This window comes from Pezoporus flaviventris, unplaced genomic scaffold, assembly GCF_033815535.1.
Source record: "Pezoporus flaviventris isolate CSIRO_AGI_PZ_B2104156 unplaced genomic scaffold, CSIRO_AGI_Pfla_v1 ptg000025l, whole genome shotgun sequence".
NCBI lineage: Eukaryota > Metazoa > Chordata > Aves > Psittaciformes > Psittacidae > Pezoporus > Pezoporus flaviventris.
This window is the reverse complement of record NW_026892573.1, coordinates 26,135,740-26,156,017: the sequence shown is the minus strand read 5'-3', so window position 1 is coordinate 26,156,017 and position 20,278 is coordinate 26,135,740. Positions and strand designations below refer to the sequence as shown.

Below are 20,278 nucleotides of genomic sequence, written 5' to 3'. Positions count from 1 at the left end.
GGGACCTTCTTACCTGTTCTTTGTTTTAATGATCTGCAGCCGAGTGGGTGACATCAACAAAGTGAAAGAGCAGCAGACTAGAAACCAAACAAAATCAGCAGCAAAGGACGGAAGAGCTGAAGGCAGACATTATTTGAAGAAAAAGAAATAAAAAGTGAGAACTATGTGAAAGGAATCTCTATTTCTTGAGTGAGATACCTGGTCAGGCAGGGGCCTGGGCTCCATCGCCGGAGAAGGAACCAAACAGATGATCAAGGAGGTGTCTCATCACAACATCCTATTAAAATAGGCAGAATGGGAACTTGGACATCAGTTCAAATGCGCTGAAGACACTAAATATATTTCCTCGCTAGTAAAGCCAAAGGAAGCAGCTCTTGGGAGAGCCTTGGACAGCGGAGTGTCACAGGCAACCCCAGATTCAGGGCTCAGCAGCTTAACTGCGCTCCCAGGCAAGTTGCACGGCGCTGGTACCCGGGAGCCTACCCGGAAAGGGCTCCCCCCGGGGTTAAGGGGGATACCGGCTGCGGGGACCAACTCCCGCGGCACCGCTCCGAGCGCGCACAGACCCGCGCAAAGCCGGACGGGGCAGGGGGACCGCGGCTGGTGAGCGCAGAGCCACCACTGCCCGCCCGGCCAGCGTCTTCCTCCGGCGGCAGGAGATGGAGCGGTGACCTCGGGGGGGAGACACCCGGCGCCTTTCCGGGAGCGGGTGACCTTGGAGCCAGTCCCTGAGGAAAGAGACCTCTCGGGAGCGGCTTCCCCGAGGCCGGGGCGGTGGGAGCCGGCGGCGGGCGGGGCCGGGGCGGGCGGCGGTCGGTCCGTCCCTCCCTCCCTCCCTCGTTCGCTCCCTCCCCGCGGGCTGGAGGCGGGTGCGGGCCGTGCTCCCGGCAGGCTGCGCTGTGCTCAGCGCGGTGCGGTGCAGCGCAGCGCGGCGGCCGGGTGGGCATCGGCCCCTTGCAGCGCCCGGCGCGGCATGGAGACCCGGCGCGGCATGGAAACCCGGCGCGGGAGGCGACGGGGCGCCCCGCGGAGCTGAGCCGGCCGGTGCGTACCCAGCGCGGACCGGGAGAGCGGCGCGGAGGGGCGGCGGAGAAACTTTCCTTCAGTCGAACTCGGCACCGAGGGCTGCGGCCGCGGCTTGGGGCAAACTTCTGCTGCGGCTCAGCAGGGAGAGCAGCGGGGCCGAGCGCGGACCTCGCTTCGCGCTTCATTCCCCCGCTCCCTACTTCATCCCCCGCTCCCGTTCCACTTTGCCCTGCAAGGTGCAGCGGCGAGCGGCTGGCCCCGGCTCGCTCCCGCCTCGCAGCGGGTTTCGGCTCTCATGCGGGAGGGAGCGGCGGTTTCATGTCTTAATGCTTCCCTCGCTGCTTTTTAAATGTTTTTTTTTTTTTTTTTCTTCCTTCTCTTGCCTGTTTTTTGGTCGCAGGGAGCGGGCGAGGGAAAGAGGGGGTGTGCGTGTCTGTCGCTGCTCTTCAGCTGCAGTTGCTCTTGGCTGAGCCTGGGGACTGCCTGCAGCTGCTGGGGCTGAGGAGGGAGGGAGGGAGGGATGTTACCGGAGGACCTACCTCTTCGTATTTTTATCTATGTATGTATCTACATAGGTATTTCCCCCCTAAATTATTTCAGAAGGGGGGGGGGGGGGGCTCGCCTTGCCTTCGCCGCTCGCATAGGGGGCTCTGGGGCAGAGGGGAGCAGCCGTGGTCCTTCCCCGGTCCCACCGCTCTTTGCCCGGGGTGGTGGCTCCGGATCCCATGGGACAGCAGCGGGATGTACCCCTCCGGGTCCACCCACATCCCCGCCGTGCTGCCGAGGGACTGGCCCCGGGACGCCCGGAACTCGTCCCGTGTGTGAGCGCCTGTGTGTGAATGTGTGTGCGAGGTGAGGTGCCTGCCTGCGGGGGACCGGCTCCGGTGGGAAGGGGAGTTAAACGTGGCTTTCCCATCCTGAATTTAAGCTGTTAGAGGCAGTAATCCAGTTTCCCCTGCCCACTTCTTGAACCCCGCTGGATTATTTACAGGAAGAAGAAAGAGAGCCGCGCTGCCCCGAGAAACGCATCAGTGGGTGTCTTTTTTCCTTTTATTTCTTTTATTTTTGGTTATTGTTCGTGGTGGCTTCGTGGCCTTGCTTTGTTGTTGGGGAGGATTAGGGGTTGCCGAGTGTTCCTAGTCCCAGATCCAATTAAAATAAATGCAAGTAAATGGGACATAAAGAGAAGTCGGCGCGGGCATCCCGGCAGAGGCACTAAAGCATCAAGGTTGGTTAAAAGGAAGAGACTCGAGGGAATGAATGCTTTCCTTCGTACTCATTTGCTTTCCCTTTGCAGCGCTGTCAGACAGGCTTAGAGAGATGCATTATTTGATCGACGTTTCGCGGATTCTTAACCAATCTCTGTCCAGAAGAAAGAAAGAGGGAGAGAAATGTCTTTCACAGGCACAGGCATTTTAACTCGTCTCTCACTTAGCAAATGCTTTGCTTTATGAAATTGATTTGTGCTCTTAGCAAAGGAGAGGGTGAATGGAGAGTGCAGAGCAGAAGTGCTGTACCATTTCCTAGTCGCTGCACGGACTGTGTGCTGTCACTGGGGGCTTATTCCTGGTCTGGAGCAGTTGTGGGAAGGGTATAAGCATTAGCTGAGAAAGCAGAACAAGGCAAAATAACCTGGATAGTTCTTGCTTCCTTTCTTCCTCCTGATATGCCTAGGGCTTATCCTTCAGTTGAACAGAAAGTTAGTTGTGTTGTTTGGAAGGGACTTGGTGGTGGATGCAAGGAGAGGAGGAATGATCTCTCTGGAGCCTGAATGCTTGCCTTTGGAGAGTGCTGCTGAGAGAGAGTTTACAGGTGTGATCTTTGTGTTCAAAACCACTGGAATCTTGTTGAGAGAGCCAGGTAGGAGTCAGTGTGTGCTTCAGGGCTGGAAATGATGGATATCCCTCTGCCTGATCCTTTGGTGGTGCTAGTGTTGTAGGAAATCAGCAGGTTGGCTGTACTTGCCTTGATGCAGGAAATCACAGTCTTTACTTTTGCTCCTTTCTTCTTTTTAAACTTGATTCTTAACATAACATTTGCTGACATCGTAATGACTGTGTTCTGTACCTGTGTGCCAATGGCACCACGCAGGATGCTGTCCTGTTGCTGTGCTGTTACGCAATGTGTGAGGAGCAGTGATGGGGTATAACTCCTCAGCATCCCTAGGTGCTGGCTTGCTCTGTTTCTGACACAAGGGCCTTCTATTCCATCATGTTATGTTGTCATGATTCCTACCATCAAGTTGTGCTATTGTGACCTGATGTACTCTGGTTGATGGATTCTGTCAAACACAATGAAGTGAGCAATTAGGAGAGGGTCAGGGTATTTAGCCATTGCTTATTAGAAGCAGTTTGTAGCTGCTGTTCCACTACAGATGTATTTCTGTGCTGAGGGCTCAAATGTCTTCTGACACATGCCAAATGCACTCATACCACTTTCATTTATAGTCGCTCTTTTCCTGAAGGGCAGAAAGTTGGTTAGGATAAGGTTTGGTTTAGCATGGTGTGCCAATGTGAAGCATCATACTTCTGGATGCAGGTTTGAGTCCCTTACAGAACGGCAGTATCTTAGATTTCTTAACTGTCTGATGAGTATTTGGTTACTTATGTGAAGGGTTTTACGACTTCTGCCTGCAGTTCATAACACAAAAGCTGCTGGCACTGTTCAGACCTTTACAGTGCTGGCTGGAAGTCCCAAGGCAGAATGGGCAGGGAGTCAAAATTGCTGTGACAGAGGTGAAGTCCTGGCTGCGCTGACTTCAGTGGGAGTTCTGCCATAGATGACAATGGGCCAAGTCCTCAGACCAGAAGCAGTCCTCCCTTCTTGTTGGTAATCCTGGTGTATGCCGTGGGGAAGCTTTTGCTTTTCTGCTCTCACCCAGACTGTGTTAGCTCGGAGAAGACAGAAGTCTTTTAGGATGTCACGCTGTGCCTTTCACAGGCACAGGATTCCCGGGAAGGAAATCAGGGCAAATAGGAATGGAAATAAAACCCCAAATGTGGACACATGCTGACTGTCTCGTTGTTCGTGTCCTGACTCATTCCCAGGAGCTTGGATCAAGCACTCTGAACCGAGCAACATTAGCTTCTTGAGATTGCGGTGGAGGGAGCTGTCAGTGGCTGGAGCCAGTGCATCCCCAGTCCCTGCTTCTGCATTTGCAAATTACCAGTTTAGTGACAGATGTTCAATATGTGAAGCAACAGTACATTCATTAATTCAACCCTCCTTAGCCTGTGCATGCTGAGTTTTCTATGGGGATGTGATCTAGTGAGCTGTTCTAGGAGACACTTTATATATCTGGCATCCAGATAAAGTTTTATGTGAAATGACAGTGACAAATGGGAAGTTTTTGGTACTTGTTTTTATGACATGGAAAGTGTGTGATGGAGAATATCAGAATTTGCATTTAATCAGTGCTGGTTGAAAGCTGGTCCAGGTCATGGCCTTGTAATAAAACTGATCTTTACAACAGGAATGTTTGCCTCAGTTTATTATAGTCAGTGGCATAGAAGAGGATTTGTTAATACACAACAAAAGTGTTGTCTGGAATTGAGGTATTTGGATTGTCCTGATACTCTGATTTTTATTTTTTTTTTTTTTTTTGACAGTGGAAAGACTTTGGTGTCTGTAATTCCAGTGCAGACAGATTGCTTTTACAGCGCATTCTTTTACTGTACAGTCACCCTGGACTTTAAGGTATTTTGCTCATGTATGGTGACAAAAGGAATGAAAATAAAAACTAATGTGGGTCTTCATGTTCATCCTTCTGTCCTTGAAGAGGCTTAAATAAGGAGAATATATTAAACAGTTTTATACCTTGTTAGTGCCTCTTAGCTTGTTTGCTATGAGAATTTATGCATCTAAACCAAGAAAGTCCTAATTCTTGTTTGATTTAGATAAGTGCATTGGCCTCATTTTGTCCCAGTATAAAAAAACTACAGATGCTGTAACACGCATCGAGTCAGACTCTGAAGTCAGATGGTAAAATCTGGATGAGTGGATCAAGTAAGTGTTGGGCACTGTTAGTACTGTCAGGATGCAAAAGATGGCAGTGCTGTGAAGAGGGATCCAAGCAAACCCCGCTGGGCTGCTGTTCAAACCTCTCCTCTGGGATCTGCACACACTTCCAGCTTCTGGGTTTGCTTCTTGTGCAATTCAAAGGCTTGATGCTAACAGTTATTATAGCCTTTGCTCTGTGGGTTGTCTGGACACTAAGTACTGTATTCTGTTTAGTGCTTGGATTTGATGGTGGAGTTGAGAGCTGGACTTGCTGGATTCTGGACTAAAATATGCACCATGTGGTGGGTTGAGGGACACACTGCTCTTAGCTTGTTCTTTTTTGCTCAGCTTCATATGAAAACTGCAGAATACAGAGTAATTTGGGGTGAAATTGATGGCCATGGTGTTAGTAGCGAGACTATCATCGATCTCAAAACCTGGTTTCACTCTTTTCTCAAAAGAATCAAGAGCAGACCTTGGTGTGAGGGATGTAGTGGTTTGTGTTGGAAAATCCTCTGTTGTCTTATTGAGCTGTTGTTGATTTTGCTGCTGTTCTTGGTGCATGAGCCTGGCTACTATAATAATTACACCTAAACGTGTCTGTGCCTGTCCTGCCCATCATCCTCAGTAAATCAAAGCATGGACCCTGCAGGCACTTACAGCAAGTTAACAGAAATGGAAAACACGTGTGGCTTTGCCTGGGACAAAGCAGTATATCTTTTTTTTTTTCTCCTGGATGATGACACTACTAATTGTACAGCTGTCAGTGCATGGGTGTAACTTCCTTTAACATCAGTGAACATTGCCTTGATCATTACATGCATGCCAACTCAGCACAGCCTCTGGTGCAGGGGTGATGCCCCTCTGCTCCTGCTGATTTCATGGCTCCGTCCCTTGGCTGCAGAGGTGGGTTTAGAGATGCATCAACACATGGGGTAGCTTCTGGGCTGAAGTTCTCCTTCCCTACTGTCTGAGTGCATTTATGTCTGTGTCAAAAGGCATCTGGGTTAGCATCCCATCCTGTGATGTGTTGGTCTTTCCAGGCAGGTGGCCATCAAACGGCTGAGTTAGAATCATAGAATCCTGGAATAGTTAGGGTTGAAAGGACTTCAAAATCATCTAGTTCCAACCACCCACTTCTATGTTTACTGCAGCAGGTGGGGTTTAACGCAGACTGTAATAGGAGTTGGTTTTGGGCTGTTCAGGGCACTTAAAATCTTGCCCTGCACTACTTCCAACTCCTTACCTTGGTCCTGTAGAGCACCTGGAGAGCGAAAAATAGTTTCAATGACTTCCTGTAGTGCTGGTGAGAAATGGTCTGTCACCAGACGTGGAAATGCACAATACAACTTGTCTTTGCTTGCACTGTGCAAACTGGCTGTAAATAACATTTCTTCTGTGTCTTTGCAGCCTCCAGAGGTTATTCCAGCTGTTGGAGGAAGCCTACTGAGAGGAGGTAGCTGCAAGTTTAATAGTAGCTTCAGGACTTGAGTGAAATCAAAATCCAAACAATTTGATAGAAATTATATGAGCTTGAATGTTGTTAAAGGTTAAAAGTGAGCCCTCTTCAGAGCAACTATTTTTACATCTTAAACTGTTCCACATCTTAAAATAAAGGAGCTGATTAATACTGCTAAATAACATTGAACATACATTTTATTTTTGCCTTCAAACCATCTGAGCGCTTCTCATGACAATGCAGATTACATTTAGCAACAAGTGCATATAATGACTATGTAAATGTCAGGTTTGCTATCAGATGTGTTGCACTGGTATCTTTTTAATATTAAACATGATTATGTCCCATATTGCCTAAATAAATCACAGCACCCAGAGTCTTAAGAGGATGTCTGTGTGTTCTGCTGTGGGGTGAAATTATTTGTTGACTCTTCATATTTAAATAATTAGTTAATAATGTTGAGATGTACATGTCTGAGGTTTTCTTGTTTCTTTTTGAAAGCTGATGTTTGAAATTCATTTGCATCCTCTAAGTGGTGATTAAATAATGGCAGCTTGTGCTGTAGTCAGGTGAGTGAAGTCACTGCCTGCGTGGCTGCATCTTTGTGGTGTGACTGCATATGAGATGGCGTTCCCAACTTGTGTGGGGATGATGTGGCTTTATGGATTTTCAGTAAAGTACAGTGCAGTGCATATGAGACGGATACACTGGCAGTCAGTAGACCCAGAGCTGAGGTTGTTTGTGGACATTGGAACTTAAACAGGGAAGTTCAGGTTAGATATAAGGAAGATGTTCTTTACTGTGAGAGTTGTGAGGTACTGGAAAGGGTTACCCAGAGAAGTGGTAAATGCTCCATCCCTGGCAGTGTTCAAAGACAGGCTGGACAGAGCCTTGGGTGACATAGTCTGGGGTGAGGTGTCCCTGCCCATGGCAGGGTGTTGGAACTGGATGATCTTAAGGTCCTTTCCAACCCAAACCATTCTGTGATTCTATGGTAACCACATAGATAAGGCCCTTAGAGACATGGTTTAGTGGTGGACCTGACAGTCTTAGGGGAGCAGTTGGACTTGATCTTAAAGGCCTTTTCCAGTTGAATCTGTGATTCTGTTTTTTTCTAGAGGTTTGCTGTGGTATTTTTCAGTCGAAATCCAGACATCACTCTTCACCATTAGGATCTTGAAGGGAGCCTGATTGCTGGTTTCCTTTGGAAAAGACCAGCCTTTTTGTTGGTTTGTTTGTTTGTTTATTTGTTCTTGTGCTTTGGAAAAAAAAAGTAATTTTCTGTTCCTGCTTTGCCCTTGATAGTGGGTTTCCATATTATTGTAGTGGTCTGGACCTAAAAAAAAAGCCTCTGCTGCCCAGAAGGAAATGTTCCTCTGGGTGGAACAACAGTAGCAGTAGTTATTACTATTGTTATTTTAAAACTGAAGGTTTTCATTCAGGGCCAGGATGCAAAGAGAGTGAAAAGGCAGCTGCTACTCTGCAGCAGCCAAAAAGCCTCAAAGTTATCAGATACTGTATAGCTGGAGGGTGACATGAGGGGCAGCATGCTGGGAAAGCATCCTAGCACCTCCTGTCATTTGCCCGGAGCCAGAAGCTTGGATAATGCTGGAGTTCCTGTGAATTTTCGAGGAGCAGGCTGGGTTTAAAGGCTTGTTATTGACCTTCCATGTGTGGACACAGCTGTCTCCAAATGATGTGTGAGCTTTGGATCACCTCTGTTGCATTGCTGGCCTGCCTTGCTGCCCTGCAGCAGGCTGCTGGCCCGCTTCCCTCTGCTTTGCACGGCAGCATCTCTTTGGGAGGCTCTTTACTGAGTATGGTTTGCGCAGGGAATATTTAAAGGTGCCCATAAGGCTCCTTTGGTGTGGGTTATTGCATTAGTAAAAAAGCAAAAGTTGTGATACAGATCATTAGGGCTATAAGCAAATACTCTGTGTGCTTTTGCAGCCGTATCGTGAGGTCAGGAATAGATGGTGAGGCATGTGTGGTGCTGACAGGGCTTGGAGAATTGTCTCGTGCCAGTATGTGATGCATCTGTTTGGCAGTGGTTCGTCTTTGGGTGGATTCACACGGTGAGGTTCAGTTGGCTTCATGCTGGGGCCCTGGTCCTCAGCTTACACAGATGCTTGGACTCTGCTTTGGAGCAAGCCAATGGATAATACAGACAGACAAAGCCTCAAGGGCCCTACTGGAAATTAACCCGTAAGTGTTAATCCATAGGTGATTCCCTATGGATTAGTAGAGTATAGGGGAAAATATATATGTTAAAGCAGCGGGATGCAGAGTTCAGTTTCTTTCTCTCTGCTTCCTCAGCTGTTTCCAGAAGCTGCAACTTGGGTCATCCTTCCTAGAGCTGTTTCCCTGTGGAGTTGTTTGGTGACAGAATGATTCTTGAGCATTAATAAATATGAGTTGACCCACTGCTGACTTCTTCAATTGTAGGGTATGAGTGTATGAAGGCGAAGGGGAAATTGGAAGGGGAGTGGGAGAGGGTTTTGAGATGAGTAAGGAGTGAGTAGAGGGGGTACTTCCACGTCTGGGCATGGGTTAGTGAACATTGAGGAGCAAAGGATGGGAAGAGAAACAGTGGGAGGGTGCTGGTTTCTGATGGTGGTGACTGAGAAAAGGAACATGGAAGTTCTGGGGTCCTGGACTATACTAGGTACCTGTCTGGGGAACGGGGAGAAGGAGAAAGATGGATAGGCAGTTGTAGCTATATTAGTGTTTACTTTAGCTGGTTTTGTTTTTCTTTTTTTAAGCTCCCTTAAATACCTGAGATTTTCAGCATGGCTAAAACAAAATAGTTAATGTCTTTCTTTGGTGTGCTTAGATTGACAAGCCTAAAATGTGCTTTCAGACTTAGTTTTTCATTAGCTAACTGTATGTGTAAGCAGGAAGTGTGTCTGCACATAAATTCTGGGAGACACTGATGTATGTAGGATCTGGCTGAGACTGAAGCAGATTTGACTCTTATCAAAGTGTTGGTAACTTTAAGCATGTTTCATCCCTTATGTTACTGTTTTGGTGTTTTATCTGTAAAAATTGGGACGATGGTGATAATAATAATAGCAATTTTACTACCTATTCCCAGAAGTCTTGACTAAATCATGATTGTGATAGGGAGAGAAAAGCTCAGGGAGTGTGTTGCAGAAATCCACATTGCTTTGCTCTATGCACATCACATCACTCGACTCTTCTGAGAGATTTCCTTTGGCTTTGTAATTTCTCGTCTTCACAAATACTACTTAGCCAAAGTATTTATAAGACTAATTCAGCATTCCATCACTCCTGCACATGTAACAGATCTATCACAGTCTGCTTGCAGCTTACACCCTGCAAGGGGCTGATCTGCCCAGCGTACTGGCCTGGCTCACATCTGTATCAGGGGCGTCATGGGCAAGAGGAGGGGATCTGAAGCATCCTGTAATGATCTCTTGTGCACGTAATTTACCTTTTTCACTTCTGTTGCTTCTCATCTAGTGTGTGCTCAACCACAGTGAGACATCCTCAGTGCCAGCATGGAAGAGAGCTAAGCCTTTTACATCAAAAGTCATCTGTCTCCCGATTGATGTGTTGCTGGAGTCTTAAGAGCATCATTACTCATTTGGGAAGTCCTGTTGCGTATGTCAACCCTGCCTCTTGAGGGTTGTTCGCATATTGTTATCAGGACCAAAATTGCTCTCTAGAGCCAGAGGTTAGCCCTCCACTGAGTCAGGAGCTTGTGAACCAGAGTACATGTGGTGGCTGCTGAGGGCTTGCCCAGGCAGCCTTGTGCAGGAGGCAGGCTGGGCAATGAGCTTGTGACAGTCACACTGTGCTCAGGGCCATTCTTCCAGGTGCCCTTCAGGGGTTGTATGGAGATGTGCACTGGCTTTAATAGGAATCATTAAGCAGAAATTATGTAGGTCATTATCCTGTGTGGAGTGGGAGTTCTTGTGCAGTGCCTGTGTACATTGAGGACTGTGGCTGTTATTGTGGTGCATCCTTACAGAGTTTAAATAATGTTGCATTTATGTGTTTTAAAGCTATTCATAATAGGACTGGCCACCTTCAGGGTGCACTTTTTGCTTGGGCTATCTTTATTGTACTGACAGCATCACTGTACTTGTTGCTGAAATTTAGTCCTAGTTTGTACTGTCCTCTTAGTTAAGTAGCTCTTGGCATTCATGGAGTCGTTTTCAATCCACCTCAGTGAAGCTGAGATTAGAATCTGATTCTTTGAATTTCAGACAAAAAGAATAGTGACTTCTTGTGAGTGTTCGTTTCCCTGCCAGTAGAGGCTGGATGACTTAATCTCTGCATATATCAACACGTTGATCAAGTTTCACAGCAAAGTATCTAGGGGTTACTATAACAAATATTTAAGAATGTAAGCCTGGGTTGTAATTTAAGGCCTCACTTGGTTATACAGTTCTGAGTATAATGGGAGTGACAGCTCAGGGCTGGATTTTAGGGCAGCTTTCTCTGCAGTAATATTCAGCTGTAGGTCTATCAAAACAGCCTTCTAAAGCCAGAGCTGCCTGTGGCATGGCATTTGATCAAATATGCCTTAATAAAATCAGTGTGAGGTTCTACATCCAAAGGAAAAATCAAGTCTTTGAGTGTATCTATCTCCCTTTCACATACCTTTTAAGAAATCATAGGGCTGAGATCCTGTGGAAATTACAAAGTTAGGTTAATTCTGTACGTGCTTCCTGAGGGAGATGTGGCTGGTTGGTTTGCTCTTTCCTTCCTTCTGTTTGGGTGATGCAATGAGCATAAGGCTGAAGCTTATCTCCTGGGTGGAGATGGGAGCAGATCCTTTTGCAAAGTGATTACAGAGAGGCTGCTATTTACAGAGCAGGTTTTGAAAAGGAACCATCATGCAGATGCCATGCCTTGCAAATGGAGGTACTTCAGCTGCTTATTCTAGCAGGTCAACCCCAGGTGCAGCTGAGAGGAATGAGGTTGTTGAGATCTAGATGCAGAAATGCTGTAGACTGTAATTCCCTATTGCCAGTCAGAGCCTTTCATTTGAAGTAATGTTATTTTATCACAAGACAGACAAAATCACAGGATTAAGCTAAAAATGCACCAGACTGTGGGTTTTAAAACTATCAGTCAATCTGTTAATTTTAAAGAAAACCCTTTTCTAGGTTGCTTTCCTCTGCTGATTCTCTTTTAGTTCTTAGTGTCTCTTCTGTGGCCATTCATGAGCTGACTTTGACGGTGGGTCGCTGGGGCAACAAACAGGAATGAGAAGTGTGGTTTTTGCCATTGTTTCCAAAACCAATAACTCTTTTGTCCCTAAGGGTTTTGACCCTGAGTGGAGCAGATTTCATTGCTGGCTGTATTGTGAATATATTAAAGATTTGGCTTTTCTGTAATACCCAGACTTTCAAATCCAGACAGAGATACTCAGTAGTTAGGGAATGAAGAAGTAAGTCTGCAACAGTTCTCTCAGGGAAGCCGCTTTACCATCCTTGACCATGTATTGGGGTGCTTCCTATTGAAACAAGAAACTGAAGGGAAAAGTGGCAACCCTGAAACTCTAACAAGTTTTGGGAATATTTCCCTAATTCATTTGGAGAGAGATGTTATTGCCTATCATCTTCAGCTCTTGCATTGTACAACACTTCAGAATCTCTGGGGGTCAAGCTTTCAATGTAAGTGTAAGGCTGGTGCGTTCGTCTCGCCTTCAGCAGTAAGTCCCAAAGCTGTATCTCTTAGGGAGAGATTAGTAACAATCCCTCATGCGTCATTTAAATGGATGGACTTGTGCTCCACAAAGAATCATAGAATGGTTTGGGTTGGAAAGGACCTTAAGATCATGTAGTTCCAACCCCATCCCATTCCATGGGCAGGGATGCTTCACACTAGACCATGTTGGCCAAGGCTCTGTCCAGCCAGGCCTTGAACACTGCCAGGGATGGAGCATTTACCACCCCTTTGGGCAGCCTGTTCCAGTGCCTCACCACCCTCACATTAAAGAATTTCTTCCTTATATCTAGTCTGAACTTCCCGTTTAAGTTTGAACCATGCAGTGGTACTGCAGGGACACTGATTCGGATTTCAGTGATAGAGTTCTCTACTGAATTCCCATGAAACAGCTAGTACATCTTGGCAATTAGTGTGTGGGTGTTTCAGAAGATGAACCTTCAGAAGGAGAGAGATTATAGAGAAGTTTGATAGGAATGACTGATAATGAGTCAAATGCTGCTAAATGGCCTTGAACTGCTGCTGTCTGGTATGGTCTGGTCTTTACAGCCACCCGCTTCTAGGGGCTTGGTTGCACTTACGTGCTGGGGACACAGCTTCAGCCCACAAACATGTACTTTGTTTCAAAAAGCTTCATGAGGAAGGACAGGATCCTTGCTCGTTTCCATTTTAGGAATGCAGGAATTGAGGCAGAGGCAGATGAACTGACTTGCTCCATGGCCACACAAGGGTTAGTGGTTGTGTGAGGTATGGGACCCTGCTGCCTTCAGGTTTTTGATGAGCAGCAGACCATGCTCAGCAGTTCTGCCAAGAGGAAGAAGGCATTACAAGGTAGTTGCATAGTTTCCTGTGGTGGGAGCTCTTTACTTAAGATATGGAGACCAGTCCTGAGGTGGGTTTGGTGGCACTGCACACCTCTAAACTCCTTTTGTGTTGGATAAAACCCTCTTCTCTGTTTTGCCGTAGGCTGATAAACCACTTCGTTCCATTTGAACCAGTATCTAATGTGCCCACTGGTTTTGTTTAGGATCAGAATGGCACAGAGATTTGTGTGGGATGTTTTGGGTCCAGATTCCATTGCTGCCACCATTTTTTCTGTTAATCCAGTTTGGCTGGAACCAAAGAATCACCTGCATTTTCTATGGAAAATAAAGCTTTGTGATTTCAGCCTTTGGGGTTCTCTTTCCTCTTGTCATTTTATTTAATTTGCACTGTCTCGGGCTGTGCTTGTGCAGAGTGTGTATTTATATGTATAACAGGGAGTACATACAGGAAGAGAGTAAAGAAGTCCCAGTTTGTTGCTTTGCTGCTCTCAAGTCCCTCCAGCAATGCACGCGCTGGCTACCTCCTGACTGTGCATTGCATGAGCTCAGCCCAGCTCTGCACTGGTAGTAAAGTAAGTCATGCAGATTAGGATGTTGTGCATGTTGGTCTAACTCAGGGTTTCCCTCCTACTTTTCCCTGTCTTTTAAGAAGCACTTAATAACAGCATAAATGTACTTAAGTGGTATTTCTCTAGAGGAAAGAGAGCCAGACTTTCAGATAGTCAATAGTCACCCATGAGCCTTCATAGAGGTGCAGTATACCTAAGTCCAGGCTCTGAACTGGTGTCCCCCCAGTGTCTCCTGAGTCCTTACCATCAGCAGAGCTGAAGATAAAGGAATTCCACTTATGAAGAGTCGCCCCAGACTAGTAGCAGAGGCTCCCTCTGTGGTAAATGATAAGCACTTCCAGGTGGGATTCCTTCCTTCCTTCCCAGGTAAGGCAAGGCACTTGGGATGGGTGATTCTTGATGCTTTTATCGACTGAAGTCAGTAGAGCTGATTAACTTAGATTAGATAGATGACATTCAGCTGGCTAAAATCAGATGGGAAAGATTACTCACCATCTTGTGTGGGTTTCGTGAACTCTAGTAGCACCAGCTCACTAGTGTCTGTTAGAAAAGGATTCTGGTGAAAGAAAAGAATAAAGTCTTTATAGGTAAAAAAATAAGAATAAATAAAAATGTAGAAGAGAGAGACAGTGCCACTGCTGTCTCTAAAATAGCTTTATTTGAATTTGAAACCCCATGATGGTTAGCAGTTGCCAATGTGCTTTCCTGGAGATGTCTGCTTTTGAGAGCATGTGGGCGTTGTGTTTTGTGAACGTGGGGTTTGGATGAAGGTTCTTGACAAAGGTAAGCACACTTATCTTACTCGAGTTGGGAAGCAGCAATAAGAAAGGAGAAAACAGTTGAAATTAAGAGAAAGAAAATTCTACTAATACATGTCTTTGTGGTAGGAAGTAGGTCAGTGAGCTGAGGGACCCTAGACAGACTTGCAGTTCTCACACAGAGAGGTTGGAAGAAAGATACTGAAGCAGAGGCGGTGATTTAATCAGGGGTTGATGGTGTAAAGCAAAGGACGCTGGCTATGTAGACAAAATTTCAGGAACCATCTCACATTCTGATTATGGAAATAAAGATAAAGCTGATGTCAGCCCTGCATTCCCATGCAGAGACAGACAAACCCGTTGTCTTTGGGTTTTATGGATGGAGGGACTGCAGCACATTAATTGAGGCCGTGCCAAATTACTGTATGGCACATGTGCTTGCTGACCTTAGTGTGTGGCACCAACTCTGTGTGTGTCCCATGCCACTGCATGGGTGGTGGAGGAACTGTGGGACCCCCTATGTAGGGCTGCGGTCACAGGCTGTGCGCAGGGATTGAAGAGCCCTGATTTGGGACCTGCAAAAAGCCGTTAGTGCCATGAGCACCAGTTCCCTCTCTCCAGTGAACGCAAGGGTAAGAGTCCAATTATTTTGCACATAATGAAGAGGAGGACTGGAATTTGGCAGGGCAAAACGGGAGCTTTCTCGTGCTTCCATTTTGTACTGGGAGACCTCATTAGTTATGTGGTTATGAATGAAGTTCTGGCTCTTGAAAGTGCTTGAAAGGAGTCGGCGATCATCGTGGTATCTGGGGATCACATAAGGTAGTGTAGAAAACAGGTTGCTGGGGGGTGTGACTATATCTTGGCTTTTTTTGAAACATGCTAGGACTATAGGAGGAGGAGAGTTATTTATGGGTCAGAATATGGACATGCAAATACAGAATTACAACTTAGAACCAAATTTATTAGTATTAACCATACCTTTTTAGGAAGAAAAAATTCAAACCTATATGCATATTAATGTGTATTAAATGAGGGATAAAAATAGTGATATTTCAATATAGGGAACTTGAAACAACTGAAAGAGCTGAACTATTACTGCACAGGGGCGGGATGCTGACGAAATGACAGCAATAGGTGGGATGAGCATTGGTACTGATGAGCCAAGAATGCTCTGGGGATGACTGGTGGTTACAAAGCTGTGGGATGAGACTTGTGAGCACCCTAGGGAGCCCAGTCTGCTGTTTCAGTGGAGGTATGATGAGGAAATCCCAAGTGATCCATTGTTCTGAAAGTGGTTTGGAACCTTTGGAACCTTATTACTTATTTTGTTGGTTGCTTTGGTTTTGACAGAATAGGACTTTCACCCAAATGGAATAGTTTAGGAACATTTTAAAACTTAAGAATGCACTTCTCAGATTTTCCAACTATTCCAATATTTTTTTTTTTTTTCCAATTCTTTAGGGGACAAAGTGCAAAAGAAATAACAAAAGATGGTTGTTGCACATCAAACTTGAATGGGACACTAATAAAAAAATAAGTGTGTACATGCACCGAATTAACAAGCATTCTTAGCTATTTTTTTTTCTTATTATATCTGTATAAATTTAACATGGAGAGGAACAGCAAGCTGCGTACTTGTTTACTTTTCACATTAATGAAGCTCTAGGTTGAAAGAAGATGAACTTGTAAAAACAAAGTGCTTCATGGCATTGATTTCTCTAGACGCTAACAAGGCAGAATTTGAGTGGAGATGACAACAAAGTAATATCTCCATGGGCTCAAATGCCACATTACAGAAGATGTCAATAAGTTAACTTAGTTGTCCTGTTACTTTGCAGGCTAAGGAATTTAAATACACAATCTCTAGAATCTTCTAGAGGTATGTCAAAACAGTGGTGCAGCACTAAAGGATTATGACATATTAAAATCATTCCTTGGTGTATTACAGGGTTATATTTTAGAGTGGATAGTTTTGGAGAAGAAATCGGTCTTCATTTAATACACAGTTGTATGGGAGAATCAGTTGCGGGAGCAATGAAAGTCAACCCACCAAATGAGTGGGACTAAGAGACAGTTCCTGTCTTCTTCAAGTTACTGAATGAATCCACAGAAGTTTTAGGATAAATTAATTCAAGTTGTAAATTAAAGACATTATTAGAGGCATGGATGTGGCTCAGGTGCCTTGGGAGGGGTGTAGCAGTCTGTCTCTGCCACTGGATTTTGTCCCTGCAGCCTGTCTTATGGGGGATTTTAGAGCTACCTCATTGCACAAAGCTCTCAAAATAAACTTGATGTTTTGGAGTGTCATATTTGTCTGTTGGTGGCTTTGTTGCAATAAATTTACAATAAAAAGGACACACATTTTCCTTTTTCTTTTTCTTCCTTCCTCTTTGTGGGTGCTTTGTGTTCAACCTGGGGTAGTAGCATGCAGCTGGAAACATCCCTCATCTTATATGGTGCTAACTTATTTAGGCTAGGTACTCTTGCATCAGGTTGTTTTTTTTTTTCCCAGTTGTAAGCATTGGAAGTATGTTTGTGCAAAAACATTGGCTTTAGGAGGCAGTGTGCAAATACAAGTGAAAAAGTGACCTAATAAAATATCTAGTATGAGATGAAGCTGTCTGAGAGAGATTTTATCTTCACTGTAAAATATCAGCCTAAAATTGAAAGTGGAAAATACTTGGTATGCTCATGGAAATGAAGGAAGCAAAACTGGAGACTGTAATACCATTAGTTGATAACACAGCTCCTTACCAGTATTCCACTGTAGGAGAGAGTCCTCATCAGCTCAATGAATAAAGAATATATTATATGCTTTGGTGTGGATGTTAGGTTGCTGTAGTATGGGTATTTCTAATGCAAGCTCAGGTTGTAGTTAGGGTGAAGTCTTCCTTCCTTCCTGGGACTGTTACCTGGCTTTGCCTTTCATAGCTTTAGCAAGTCAGTGGCTAAAAAGAACCCCAAAATATATTTTGGTTGGGTTTTTTTTTGTCTTGCTTTCTGTCCAGTAAAGGTATAACCAATTACTTTGAACTTATTCAGTCATCCTTGGAATTAAATTTTCAGTATATTTTTTAAGAGGTTGCAGGTTTTTCACTTTGCCTTCCCTATTTTATAGAAGTCATGAAAAACCATCATGTCACATGTGCCTTTTTGGGGTTTTCTGATTTAGCATCTTCATTCTGATATATCTGCTCTAAGCTTGGAGGAAGCGGGGAGGTGACTTTAGGGACACTTTTTTTCCTGTTTCTGAGTTGGCCTCAGATTAATACTTTTATTACCTTCTGGAATCCAGAGAGATAATGCAACTATGGGGAAGTAATATCCGTCTATAAAGAGGTGAGTAGAAAAAATATGTATCCTGCAGAAATAGAATAAATATTAGTTTACATTGCTTTCTGTATTTTGAGCTTTGAGAAGTGATAGGGTGAGCTGTTGTTGCAAGCTTCTAGCTAATCTGATTTTTCTAAGGTCTGCTTTCTATTATAGTCAGGCAGACTTGCTCCGCATTCAAGTTGCTAATTCTTGACACACAGGATATTTTCCTTCTCATTAAAATGTATTTATTGTCTAGTGTGAGGTGTCCCTGTCCATGGCAGGGGGGTTGGAACTAGATCATCTTAAGGTCCTCTCCAATCCTAACCATTCTGTGATTTATTTTACAGTGTGAATAGCTTGCTTACAATGCTTCTTTTGATCTTTGGTAATGTCGCAGACTCAGTAAGACTGCTAGCATAAAGTGGTGTTTATCTCATTTCAGTTTTGCATCCACCATTAATTGGACCCAAATAATAGAGCCCCTTTGCAAAAACTGGTTTAGTTTGCTAGGTCCCAATATGATGTCCAGTAAGATGCAGGTATTATTAGAGCTTGGAAGTTACTCTCTGTCTGCAATTGGAAGGCTTCTTCACATGTTTCCATGATTCTATTTGCATTTATTGGGTTTTAGGCCTTTTAAGAAGTTTAGGGGGAGGGGAGGAGCAGGAAAGCTATGGCAAGAATTGTGAAGTTTTTGCAAAATGTGATATTTCTTTTTTCTAAACTTGAATTTGAAATATCACTATCACTTATGTTTCTAGGGCAACAACTTAATGTAATGCAGATCGGCAGCTGAAATACTTTTCCTAGCAGCTGGAGAGTGAAGTTATCAGGACCCACGATCTGTTCTGCAGCTGATACTGGGAGCTCTGTGGTTGGCAGGGGTGGTGGTTGGTCCTCCTGCTCCCCATCGTTGCTGGTGTCCTTTTGGGGAGCAGCAAGCAGCACTGAGTGATGCCAGAGTTATTCCACAAGAGCTGTTGTAATACAGGATGCTGCCAGTTCAGGGGAGTGAATAAAATCAGATTTCCTATAGCTCTGAGTCAGGAAAAGCAGGGAGGGAGGAGGTGACAAAGTGAGCTTTCTCCAGCAACTTGGATTGCAGAGGAATGTGAAACTTTACAGTTTTCTCCCATCTCGCTCTTGAAAGTTAACACAAGAAATAGGACTGGGAGACAGCTTTCTGACAGAAATCCCAGAACCTTCATTCCCAGAAGCTGAGATAGCGACAAGAAGCTGGGTGCTCAGCAGGGAGTTGCCTGAGAATTCTGTTGACTGAGTTAAATCCTCCAGCAAGCAGGTGTTGGGTAAATGTTTTGATTCTTTGCAGCGTATATTTGCATATTTGAAGCTTTCTGGTACTTCTGGCTCACTGTAGTTTGCCCAAGTCTTAAATTGAGCAAACCAGCAAGGCCCTTATTTTTTTATGGGATCGCTGTGTAGCGGTTTCAAGACGTACATGGGCTCCTCATTGCGAAGGTCTGACTTGTCCTACCCACATCTGGGGAGGTGGTGTATCTGCAGGTCCTGCCTGTTCGCATCTCAGTGATAGCTAAAGGTAACATCACACCTGAAACAACATGAAGGAACTTTTAACTGCTGCTCTCCGATCATCTCCAACCCTAAACCATTTTTTACCAACACTGCTGATGGGTCCCTCTTGCCCTTCCCAGCAGGACTTGGACCAAGACTAGGACTCCTCTTTCTTGGCCAGGGAGAGTAGATGTGGATATAACAGGTCAGGCTGGAGCAGCAAGCAGCTCTGGCCTTTTCAGAAGGTCCTATGAAGCATTTAAAAGGTTTGATGGAAAATGAGGCTCTCTATATATGTAGTAATATTTGTTTATAGAGGTTACTTTTTTTTTCCTTCATTCAAATATGCCTGGGGGAATGGGGGTGAAGGAGTAGAAAACATGTTGAGAGAGTAACACGTGGTGCCTTGGAGCATTTTCATTTTCTTGATTAAAAAAGCTTTTCCTGTGAATTTTTCAGTTTTGTCACTTCTCATTTGCTGGGATCATGAAAGATGATAATATGCTCTCTGTAACCTTCTTCAGTGTATTTTTGTCTGGTACATTAATGGATTCCTCAGTACTTGAGGGAAAGCAAGTCTCAGCGTACCAGTTGCAAATCAGAAGGTGGAAGTGGTGTTATTTTTTTGTTCCCAAACTAACTCAAGGTTATGCATGTGCAAAAATAGCTTTAGGCTACAACAAATATTTTCTTCAGCAGGTCTAGCTCATTTTATTGACATATTGTTTTGTAAACCGTGGGTGACTTGCATTGTTCTCAACCAAAATAACTTGCATCAATCAACATAAGAGGGTAATTAATTTACATATATTCATTGTGGAAATGTTCCAGACTTTTTGTTACTTTGGAGTGCTAGACTTGAGAGGGGGAAAGTGCAATAACATTTGCGGTTTGTAGTTTGTTAAGTTATTCTTCACTCTGTTTGTGCAGGAGAAAGCGTTGTAACCTTAAATTTGAGCTTGGCATAGTGTTGAATGAAAATAAATCCAGAGTTAGGAGTGAAATTGTGTTTTGTGACTGTGTTGCCCATCACTACAGCCTTAAGAAGATGAGGAGAGGTCGGCTATTGCGTGCCATAGCGAACTGTAG

General features: G+C 44.7%; 1 protein-coding gene across 7 annotated transcripts in view; it reads left to right on the top strand.

Annotated features, from left to right (window-relative positions):
- The first annotated feature begins 897 nt into the window (after nucleotides 1-897).
- Nucleotides 898-20,278, top strand: part of FAT3 (FAT atypical cadherin 3) — a 409,717-nt gene continuing 390,336 nt past the window's right edge. For 6 of the 7 annotated variants that reach the window (XM_061457910.1, XM_061457907.1, XM_061457909.1 and 3 more), the window contains exon 1: nucleotides 905-1,044. The gene's annotated coding sequence lies outside the window, so the exon portion shown is untranslated. Of the gene's footprint in view, nucleotides 1,045-20,278 lie in introns of all 7 variants that reach the window. The other variant, XM_061457911.1, reaches the window with a different exon arrangement.